This window comes from Marmota monax, unplaced genomic scaffold (genome assembly GCF_021218885.2).
Source record: "Marmota monax isolate L192 unplaced genomic scaffold, Marmota_monax_Labrador192_F-V1.1 WCK01_AAM20220418_F8-fsc00065, whole genome shotgun sequence".
Taxonomy (NCBI): Eukaryota; Metazoa; Chordata; class Mammalia; order Rodentia; family Sciuridae; genus Marmota; species Marmota monax.
Window position 1 is genome coordinate 6,706,434 of NW_026694038.1, and position 10,175 is coordinate 6,716,608.

Below are 10,175 nucleotides of genomic sequence, written 5' to 3' on the forward strand. Positions count from 1 at the left end.
TTAATTTCCAACAAAGGCACAATGGCAATTCAACAGGGACAGAATAGTCTTTCAACAAGTGGATAGCTATATTAAAAAATGTATCTTGATGCATATCTCATACTATACACAAAATTTGACACAAAATGGATAATAAACCAGCTGAGCTCAATGCACATGCCTGTAATCCCAGCAACTCAGGAAGTTGAAGTAGGAGGTTTGCAAGGTCAAGATTGGCCTGGGCAACTTAACAAGACCCTGTCTTGAATTAAAAAATAAAAGGGGTTGTGGATGTAGCTCTGTAGTGAAATTCCCCTGAGTTCAACTCTCAGTACAAAAAGAGAGAGAGGAAAAGTGAGAGAGAGAGGAAGAGAGAGAGAGAAAGAGAGAGAGAAAATATCATAACTAAATATAAAACCTAAATATTTGATAAAGTAGACTTAAAATTTAAAACCTCTGACCTTCAAAAAGCACTGTGTTAATCGTGGGGATTGTAGCTCAGTGGAAGAGCACACGCTTAGCATGTATGAGGCACTGGGTTCAATTCTCAGCACCGCATATAAATAAATAAAATAAAGGTCCATCAACAACTAAAAAAAATTAAATTAAAAAAGCACTGTAAAGAAAATGAAAAAAATAACAGATTGATAGAAAGTATTTGCATGTAAGAGTTGTATCTCAAAATTTAATAATAAAAACATACAATTCAGTTTGTTTAAAAAGTGAGCAATTTGAAAAGGCACTTCACCAAAGAAAACACAGAGAAGGCAAATAAGGCTTAAAAAGGTGCTCAACATTATTAGTCATTGGGGCAAAGCAAATTAAAACACAAGGAGATATCATTTACACATGTACTAGGATGGCTAATAGTTTTTAAACTGACATGCACTGCTAATGGGAATGCAAAATAATACAATCATCTTAGAATACTCTTTGGCAGTTTCTTAAATAGTCAAAATATAGTTACCATATGACCCAGAAATCCCTCTCAAGTGAAACAAACATGTATGTTCATACAAAAACCTGCATGGAAATGTTTATATTGTGTCTACTTTTACTCTCCAAAAACTGGAAACAACTCAAATGTCCTTCAATTTGTGAGTGGATAAACAACCTGTGGTACATCCACACATTGGAATACTAGTCACCAAGAAAAAGGAACCAAATACTGATACTTACATAACATGATAAATCTCAAATGCATTATACTAGGTAGATAATCCATACCCAAAGGTACAGAATATAATTCCATTTATATGACAATATATAGGCATACTTGTGGGAAAAGAAAACCATAAGGACAGAGAAGAGGACAGTGGTAGCCAGAGACTATCAGGGTTGGGGTGAGATGTTGAGCACAAAGAGGTCCACGGGTACTTTTCAGTTGGTGAAACTAGCCTCCAACTTGACCATGAGGATAGTCGAATGACTTTAAATATTTGTCAAAACTCACAGCACCCTACTCTTACAAAAGTGAACTGCACATCAAACAATTGTATATAAATAGAATTCTGCTTAGAAAATCTATCATTTATGAACTTCAATCCATCCCTCTGCCTGTAATGAAGTAAAACAAGTCTGATGGCAAATCCCTGCTCACTCTTGGCATCAATCACCAGCACCTGCACACACATTCACGTGACTTCACACCTTCATTTCACCCCAGCTACATTGCTCTTCTGGAAACAGTTTTTACTTTTGCTCATGATGTTCTTCTAGATAATCTGCATGGCTTCCTCCCTCACTTTCTTCATGGCCTTTGCTCAAATGTCACTTTACCAAGAGTTTTTCTTCTTTTCTGATTTCTCAATATTCCCTATCCCTTTCCTTTGTTCATTTCCGCATAAAAATGTGCTTCTCATGCATTTTTTTATTTCCATGCACTAGAATGTATCTATACATTTATCTGCTGCCATCACTTTAATCTCCTCAGACACTTCCAGGAACATAGTAAGTGTTCCATAAATATTTGTTGAATGAATAAAGAGAAGGATGAATGGATATATAGATGGGTCGAGAGATGGAGAGGAAGGGGAGGGTAGATTCAATGGTGGAGTAAATCAAATTTTCTCTCTCACAGAATGTGAGTAATCTGAATAATGTTGTTAAGAGTGAACAGAAACTGTAAAACTAAAGACAGATATTTACCAAAAAGATAAAACACTGGATTAGAAGCCACAGATACTTGCTTATTTGAACTCTTGAGTCAATAGAGTAGCTGCTACATCATAACTGTGGCAAACAAACAGACCCTCATTTTTAAATGGCAATGCCCTTCTCTCTAAAGCTGAGCTGATGCCTCACTGTCTTCCTTGCTCCCCGCCCGGATGATACCTACAATTATCCCCCTCTGACCAAGGCACCCCACAGCTATCACTTCTGCTCCCTTGCAACAGGAAAGTCCAAATCACACTCATTCCCACAGCCCCTCCTTCTGGGAGATTCAGTACTGACTATGCTCCCTGCTCAGAAAAGCATCATCCTCTGTAGGTCTCCATCCATGAGAGTCAGGAGAGATGAGCACTCGGAGTGAAGCCTGAACCAGCCTCCAGCCCCAGGAACCCCCAGAATACACCTCCCTCCTTGCAGAATCAGGACAATTCAGCTGATCATATTCCTTGACCTTGCTTGGGTGAGCACCCTTCATCCCCAAACTCATCTCCACTCCACTCCAACCTCCCTTTTCTGACCTCCTTTCCTGAAACTTTTCTGCTAAGTCCTCTAAAAATCATCAGCAAATGCCCCACAGCCTTTGACCACTTCCCTGAACTTCTCTACATCTTTGTGCTGTAACTGGATCTTGGCTTTTGCTTCTGACCTTGCTTCCATGCCAACTCTCTAGTGGGGGCCATTTCTCTGCCGCTTCCTTTGTTCCATGACAGGAGTTGTCTTTCTTGCATCCCGTTGCCCCTTCCCCATCCTCCTGCCTAAAACCCCTAACCTCAAACTTCACACCTGACTCAACCTGCCCTTCCTGCATTGCCATAGTCTTCTATTTATAGAGGGATCCCTTCTTCTTTTCTACTAAACACACTCAGTGCCATAAATTTCACATTATGTGTTGCTTTTGCTGAATCTCATTAATTCTGATAACTTATATTTGCATTTTTAGTTACTTCAAACTATTTTAACATTTCTCTTGAGACTTTGCTATGGTCTTTACTATGGCCCAAATCCATATGTTGAAACCCAATCACAAATGTGATGGCATTAGGAGGTGGAGTCATTTGAAGGTAATTAGGTCATGAATGGAGTCACAACCCCCCCCATCTTTAATAAGGGAACTGACCTCATGAATGGAGTTGGTTCCCTTATCAACGAGACACAAGGCAGCTTGTTTGTTCCTTCTGCTCTGTGAGGACACACAGAGAAATTGCCATCTATGAAATGTGCCCTCACCTAACACTAAATTTGCCATTACCTACTTCCCAGCCTCCAGAACAGTGAAAAATAAGTTTCTATCATTTTTAAGGCTCCCAAAATTTTATGGCATTTTGTTACAGCAACCCAAACAGACTAATTTTACCTTTCATTCATGTGTCATTTAGCAATGTTTAATCTCCAAATATTTTGAGATTTTCCAACTATCCTTCTGTTACTAGTTGCTAGTTGAATTCCATGAGGTCTGAGAGGATTCTTCATATGATCTCTATTCTTTTGCATTTCTTAAAGTATGTTTCATGTCCAGAATGTGTTGTATCTTGGCAAATCTTCCATGTGAATATGCAAAGTCTGTGCATTGTGCCCTTGTTGGTTGAAACTGTCTATAGTTGTCCTGTTGTGTCTGATTGACTGATGGTGTTATCTGGTTCAACTATGTCCTTACTGATTTTCTGCCTGCTGGAGCTGACCTAATTCAAAACCCATGGTCAGTCACAATACTCAGCCCCTCATGTCCACCTTCAATCCCTGTACCTCTCTGCTCCTGTGCATTTATGTACATCAATCACAACCTGATCCAGCTCCGCTTGGTTCATTCACATTGTCTGTCTCCAACATGCTGAATGTAGTTGGAGAAAAACATCCCATATTGAGTGGTATCTTTTAAGTTCATGACCACTAACCCCAGATGGGCACTTAGGCTGCCATGTGAAGAGACTGACCTTCCTTGGTCCATTCACACACATGACCTGTTCTCATGCCACTGCTGTGGAAGACTCTTCTGGACCTTTTCATTTCATTTCAAATCACCAACACCTCCTCCTTAAACTTCACTCTCAGCAGAAGATTCAGTTCACCAAGAAAGTAGAAATCTTCTTAGCTGTACCTTCTGTGGTGCCCACAGACTCTGCCTCCAGGTCTTCCACTGTTGAGAGCCACAGCCGAAGGGGCCCCAGCAAACTTCCAGCTGCCAACGGATTGGCTCCTCTGCGGTGATGCTCATTGGGCTGTTTCCCTGCCCTTTCAGACCATGGAGCTGCTCATTGGGGGACTTTTTTTGGCTCCGCCCACGCGACCCAGCCAATCGGCCTCAAGAGCAGGAGGAGTGGGGGAGGTGGAGAGGCTTGTGGGAAGCCGGTGGTGGCAGTTGGGCTCTGAGGTTTTTTCCTGAGGAGCTGTGTGGTGTGGTGTGTGTGTTCTAAAAATAAAGTTTGTTTCTTTTAACAAGTGGCTCCTGAATTGTGCCCAGCCAGACTGCGGCATTCCACCATGAATTCCTCATCTCTGCCACAAGAAAATATCAATCTCTTCACTTCTGCATCAGGCTCCTCCTGTTTACCAGGGACAATGATGCAGCAATTCTCTCCCTCTGTCTGATCTTTCCCAGTGGCACACAGACCCTTTTATCTCCCCCTAAATGTTTAATGGCAGGCACATGCCTCAGACTTTTGCATTTTCTTTCTTCTGTAGAGGAGTTGCTCTCTCCTCCCCATAGCCACATGACTCTCTTTCCCCAAGTCTTACCTGATTCCTCCCAAGGATCCCTTCCCTGGCCACCCTGTCTAAAACTGTAACCCTCTTGTGGCTGAGGTGACTTTAGGGGACCCAGTGAGCCTTTGCCCTTGCAGAGTCCTCCCTGTCCTTGTGTGAGAGTGACCCTATTACTTGTTTCTAACTAATAAAAGACAGCAAAGGTAATAGGGTATCTATTCACTTGATTAGGCTACATTATATAGCCAGGAGACAGGCTGTTGCTCTTGTAATTATGTTACAGTATAGAAGATGAGGCTAGTAGACTAGCGCATGAGATTTTCCTTATTGATTTGAGGAAGTAAGCAGCCATTGAGAACAAAGATGATACAAGTGTTGAAAATAAATCAGGTCCAAGTCCTGAAGTCCTCTGTTCCCGGTGTTGAAGATTGAATACCTGATAAACACCAAGGCAAGAGCAAAAAGTTTTATTTAAGGATAGAACAGAGAGAGAGAGAGAGAGAGAGAGAGAGAGAGAGAGAGAGAGAGAGAGACTCCTCTGCAGAGGAGGGGGTCCAAAGCTGGCGACCAAGGGAGTGGTGGTGTCCTGCCCCTTTTATAAATTTCAGATTTCCTTTGTTCTCATACCCCCTCCTTCTATCCTGCCTACATAACCCAAAAGGTGGAGTGATCCAAGGGCAGGAACAAAGCCACCCAGGGTTACATGCAGGAAAGGAGCCACCCAGGGGCTACTCATTCACAACTTCTTGCAGGGAGGGACAATTCCCTGGACACAGGTAACCTTGGCAAAAGGTGGGAGGAGGGGGAAGTGCTCTGGAGGTATTAGCATTTTATTTCCTTTGCATCAGCCCACATTGTCCTGAACCAATCATTCATCACCTACACTGACTGTCCTTTTGTTCCAGCCTCACCATGTTGTCAGAGGATCCATGGAACTGGAAGGCCTCCAGGATCTGCAGGTCACCTCCATTGGCCTGCCATCACAAAACCAGTGACCACAGTTATAAGAACATAAGGTAATAAATTCTGCCAATAACCTGAATGAGATGGGAAGAGGATTAGTCTCTAGTTAGGTCTCCAAATGAGAATATAGCTAGCTGACACCTTGATTGCCTCTTTGGAGGACCCTAAACCCAGGGCCCAGTTAAACGCTGTTCAAACTCCTGAACTCATAGGAACTGAGAGATAATAAATATGTGTATTGTTTTAACCTGCTAAGTTCATAGTAATTTGTTATGCAGAAAATAGAAAACTAATATACCCCTAAGCCCTCTTTTTTTAACCTTAGCACACACCACTACTTAACATACTTTCTCTTTTGCTCATTTAACTTCCTTATAACCTGTGCTTCCCATAACTCCCAAATAAAATTTCCACTAAGAGGGATTTTTGTCCATTTTTTCTGCCATCAGATTCTTGGCGCCTTCAAATTTTTCAAAAATATTTTTTAGCTAATAAGTACATAATCTAAATCCTGTTACCTGAGCAGAGAAATTCATTACATGTACATGACTCTCAGTGACGTAAGACATAGAAAGGAACGGTTTGTCTTATTTTTAACTTGTTATTATGGGAACATTTAAGCATTGATTCAAACGCTGGTGTGATGTATCTAAGTAAGAGCTTCTTACCAGTCTGGTTTATTCCAGACTTGAATGATAATTTCTTAGAACAGTACTCCTCAAGGTATTTTGACTTGACTCAAATTTTAAAAATATATTCCACATCATGTCTCAGTGTACACAAATACCCACATACAAAATTGAGACAAGTTTCCCAAAATAACACTTGTCCTTCCTTATACCATGTTCTACTTGTTTCCCATTCTGTGTCGCTCATTTCTTAAAACTGGATGGGACCCACTCATCTAGGACCAAGGTCCTGGAGACCCCTCCAGCAATTCTCCATGAAGACCAAGCCTCCTTGTTGGCAAGCTTCTCTGCTTGCATTCCTAGGGATTTGAAATTGTTCTTCCTCGTGAACATGGCAAGATCACAACTTCCGTGCTAACTGGAAATTTGGACTGTCTGCCTTAGTAGCTAGGAGAGCTGGTGACAGGACCCACAGTGAGTGAGAATGAGTAGAGTCACCCTCTGCTGCAGCAGGGCCAGAGCAGCACCAAGGACAGATGCTCAACATCAGTGTGTGATCCACTATTTCAAAGATGGTGTGATATCCAAACAAATGCTACCAGGAATCTTCAATCATGATCATGCCTCAGATGTTCAAATAGTTCACGTCACCACCATTTGGCCTTTGAATCTCTGATTAGAAAGTATTTCTTAAAATCACTAGAACATTAACCACCTTACGTGGTTCCAAATGGCATAACTTGTAAAGCAAAGCTAATGAAAAATTACAGTAAAGCACTTTTCATGTACTGTGAACTAATCAGAGAGCCCAGAAGTGATGATGTCAAGGAAGTACCATTAAGTTATGGCATGAAATGCCATAAGCAGGTATATAACTGGGTCTAATTTGCCATTGTAAGGAGTTTTCTATTTATTTGGAAGTGAAATGAAGCCTAAGGGTAGAAGATGATAAAGAGGACGCTCCTTCAAAACTGATTTAATTTGAAAAGTATTTGTCCTTTCTTAAGTATGTAGTTCAAGAGAATTTTTTAAATCCTCTTTGGTTTTAGCTCAGCTGTGTAGCCCAAGGAGAGAGTGCTCCTAATGCCTTACCCCTTGCTGAGCTTGACCACCCCACTGTTCCAAAGTTAAGATTCCAAGGAGGAGGAGAGGATCAGGGAGACAAGGACCTCAGAAATCAGGAGTCGCTGATTCTAGTGTGCTTCTTTCTCTCTTTGGCTCTCCTCTCCTTTTTGGATCCCATTTTCCTCTGGATTTTGTCCCTTTTTTTGTTACTATTTTCTTTTGGTCAGATGGCTTCACCCTCACTTTCTTGTTTTTTTTATTAATTTATTTATTTTAATTAGGTTTAAATGACAGCAGAATGGATTTTCATTCATTGTACACAATTGCAGCACAACTTTTCATTTCTCTGGTTGTACATGATGTAGCGTCACATCCTATGTAATGTCCATCCCATTCCACCATCTCTCCTGTTCCCATACCCACTCTTCTCCCCTCCCTCCTCTCCCTCCCCTTTGCCCAAAGTTTCTCTATTTTTCCCATGTCCTCCCCCACTATGGATCAGCATCCACTTATCAGAGAGAACATTCAGCCTTTGGCTTTGGGGAATTGGCTTACTTTGCTTAGCATGATATTCTCCAACTCCATCCATTTACCTGCAACTCACTTCCTTTTTGTTTCCATCAGATCCTTCCATTTACCAGCAAGTGCCATTATTTCATTCTTCAAGTCTGAGTAATATTCCATTGTGTGTGTGTGTGTGTGTGTGTGTATATATATATATATATATATATATATATATATCATAGTTTCTTTATCCATGTATCATTTAATCATGTATTAAAGGACAGACATCTAGTTTGGTTCCATAGTTTAGCTATTGTGAGTTGAGCACTATAAACATAGATGTGGCTACATCACTGTAATATGCTGATTTTAAGTCTTTGGGGGTATACACCAAGGAGTGGGATAGCTGGGTCAAATGATGGTTCCATTCCAAGTTTTCTGAGGAATCTCATACTGTTTCCATAATGGTTGCACCAATTTGCAGTCTGACCAGCAATGTATGAGTATAAATTTTTCCCCTCATCCTTGACAACATTTATTGTTGCTTGTGTTCTTGATAATCACTATTATCAAGAATAATTAATTAATTAATATAATTGCAATTAATATAACTGCCACTTACTGGAGTAAGATGAAATCTTAGAGCAGTTTTGACTTGCATTTCTTTAATTGCTAGAGATATTGAATGTTTTTTTCATATACTTGTTGATCTATTATATTTCTTCTTCTGTGAAGTATCTGTTCAGTTCCTTAGCCCATTTTTTGACTGAGTTATTTATGTTTTGTTTGTTAGTTTGTTTGTTTTGGTGTTGAGTTTCTTGAGTTCTTTATACATCCTGGAGATTAATGCTGTGTCTGAGGTACATGTGGTAAAGATTTTCTCCCATTCTATAGGCTCTCTCTTCACGTTATTGTTTCCATTGCTGAGAAGAGGCATTTGCTGGTAAATGGATGAAGCTGGAAAATGTAATGCTAAATGAAATAAGCTAATCCCCAAAAAACAAAGACCAAATTTTTTTTATATGTGGATATGTGGATGCTAATTCATAATAAAGGGGGGAGGGTTAGGGACAAATAGATTTACTTTGGATAGGGCAGAAGGGAGTGAGGAGAGGGGAGGAAGTTTGGAAGTAGAAAGAATAGTAGAATGAATCGGACATTATTACCCCATGTGTATACATGGCTACAAAACCGGTATGATGCTACATCACGTACATCCAGAAGAATAAGAAGTTATACTCCAAATAAGTATGATGTGTCAAAGTGCATTCTACTGTCATGTATAACTAATTTAGAACAAATTTTTTAAAAAAACTTCCTGCCCCATGTCTGTAGGACCTCTACATTTAGTGGATTTCTCTGCTAAGGTAACCCTCTCTTGTCATCATGTGGAAGCAACAGGAAATCCTTATGTGGGGAACTCTACAGAACAAGTGACCTGTTTCTTCACCATGTAAATGGTGGTAGTGTTTGGAGAAATGTTAAAAGAGACAAGAAACACATTAATCAGATTTAGTTTTATCTCAAAGTAGAGACAAAAGTCTAATGAATCCCCAATTGCACATCACCCAGCTTCAACATTTATGAATATTTTGTTCTTGCTTTAACTATTCATTCCAATAGGTGTGTGTATCCTATAGTAGTATGATCTGAATGTGTCCCTCCAAATTCATGTGTTGGAAACAATTTCCAATGCAACAATGTTGGGAGGTGAGGAAAGTGTTTGCAGGGCTCAGATTAAACTCAGTGATACAGATTTACTCACCATGAACCAGGGCCTGGGTTCAATTCCCAGCACTGCAAGATACAAAAAACAAACAACAAAAACCAACAACAACAACAACACACACACACACACACACTTTCAGAAGTGGGTTCTCTCTCTTTTCCTCTCTCTTGCCCTCCTTCCATGTGAGAACATGTTTGTCTTTTTTTGCTCTGTGAAGATGTGGCAAGAAGGTTCTCATTAGATACCACCAGAACCTCATTTTTTTTACTTCCCAGCCTTCAGAAGTATGAGAGGATTCATTTCTGTCATTTATAAATTACCTCGTCTCAGGTGCTGTTATAGCAGCATAAGGCAAACAAGACAATAGCATTTTAAAGAAAATCACAAAGTTCATACTATTTCACCTATAAATACTTTAATATGTATCTCTTATA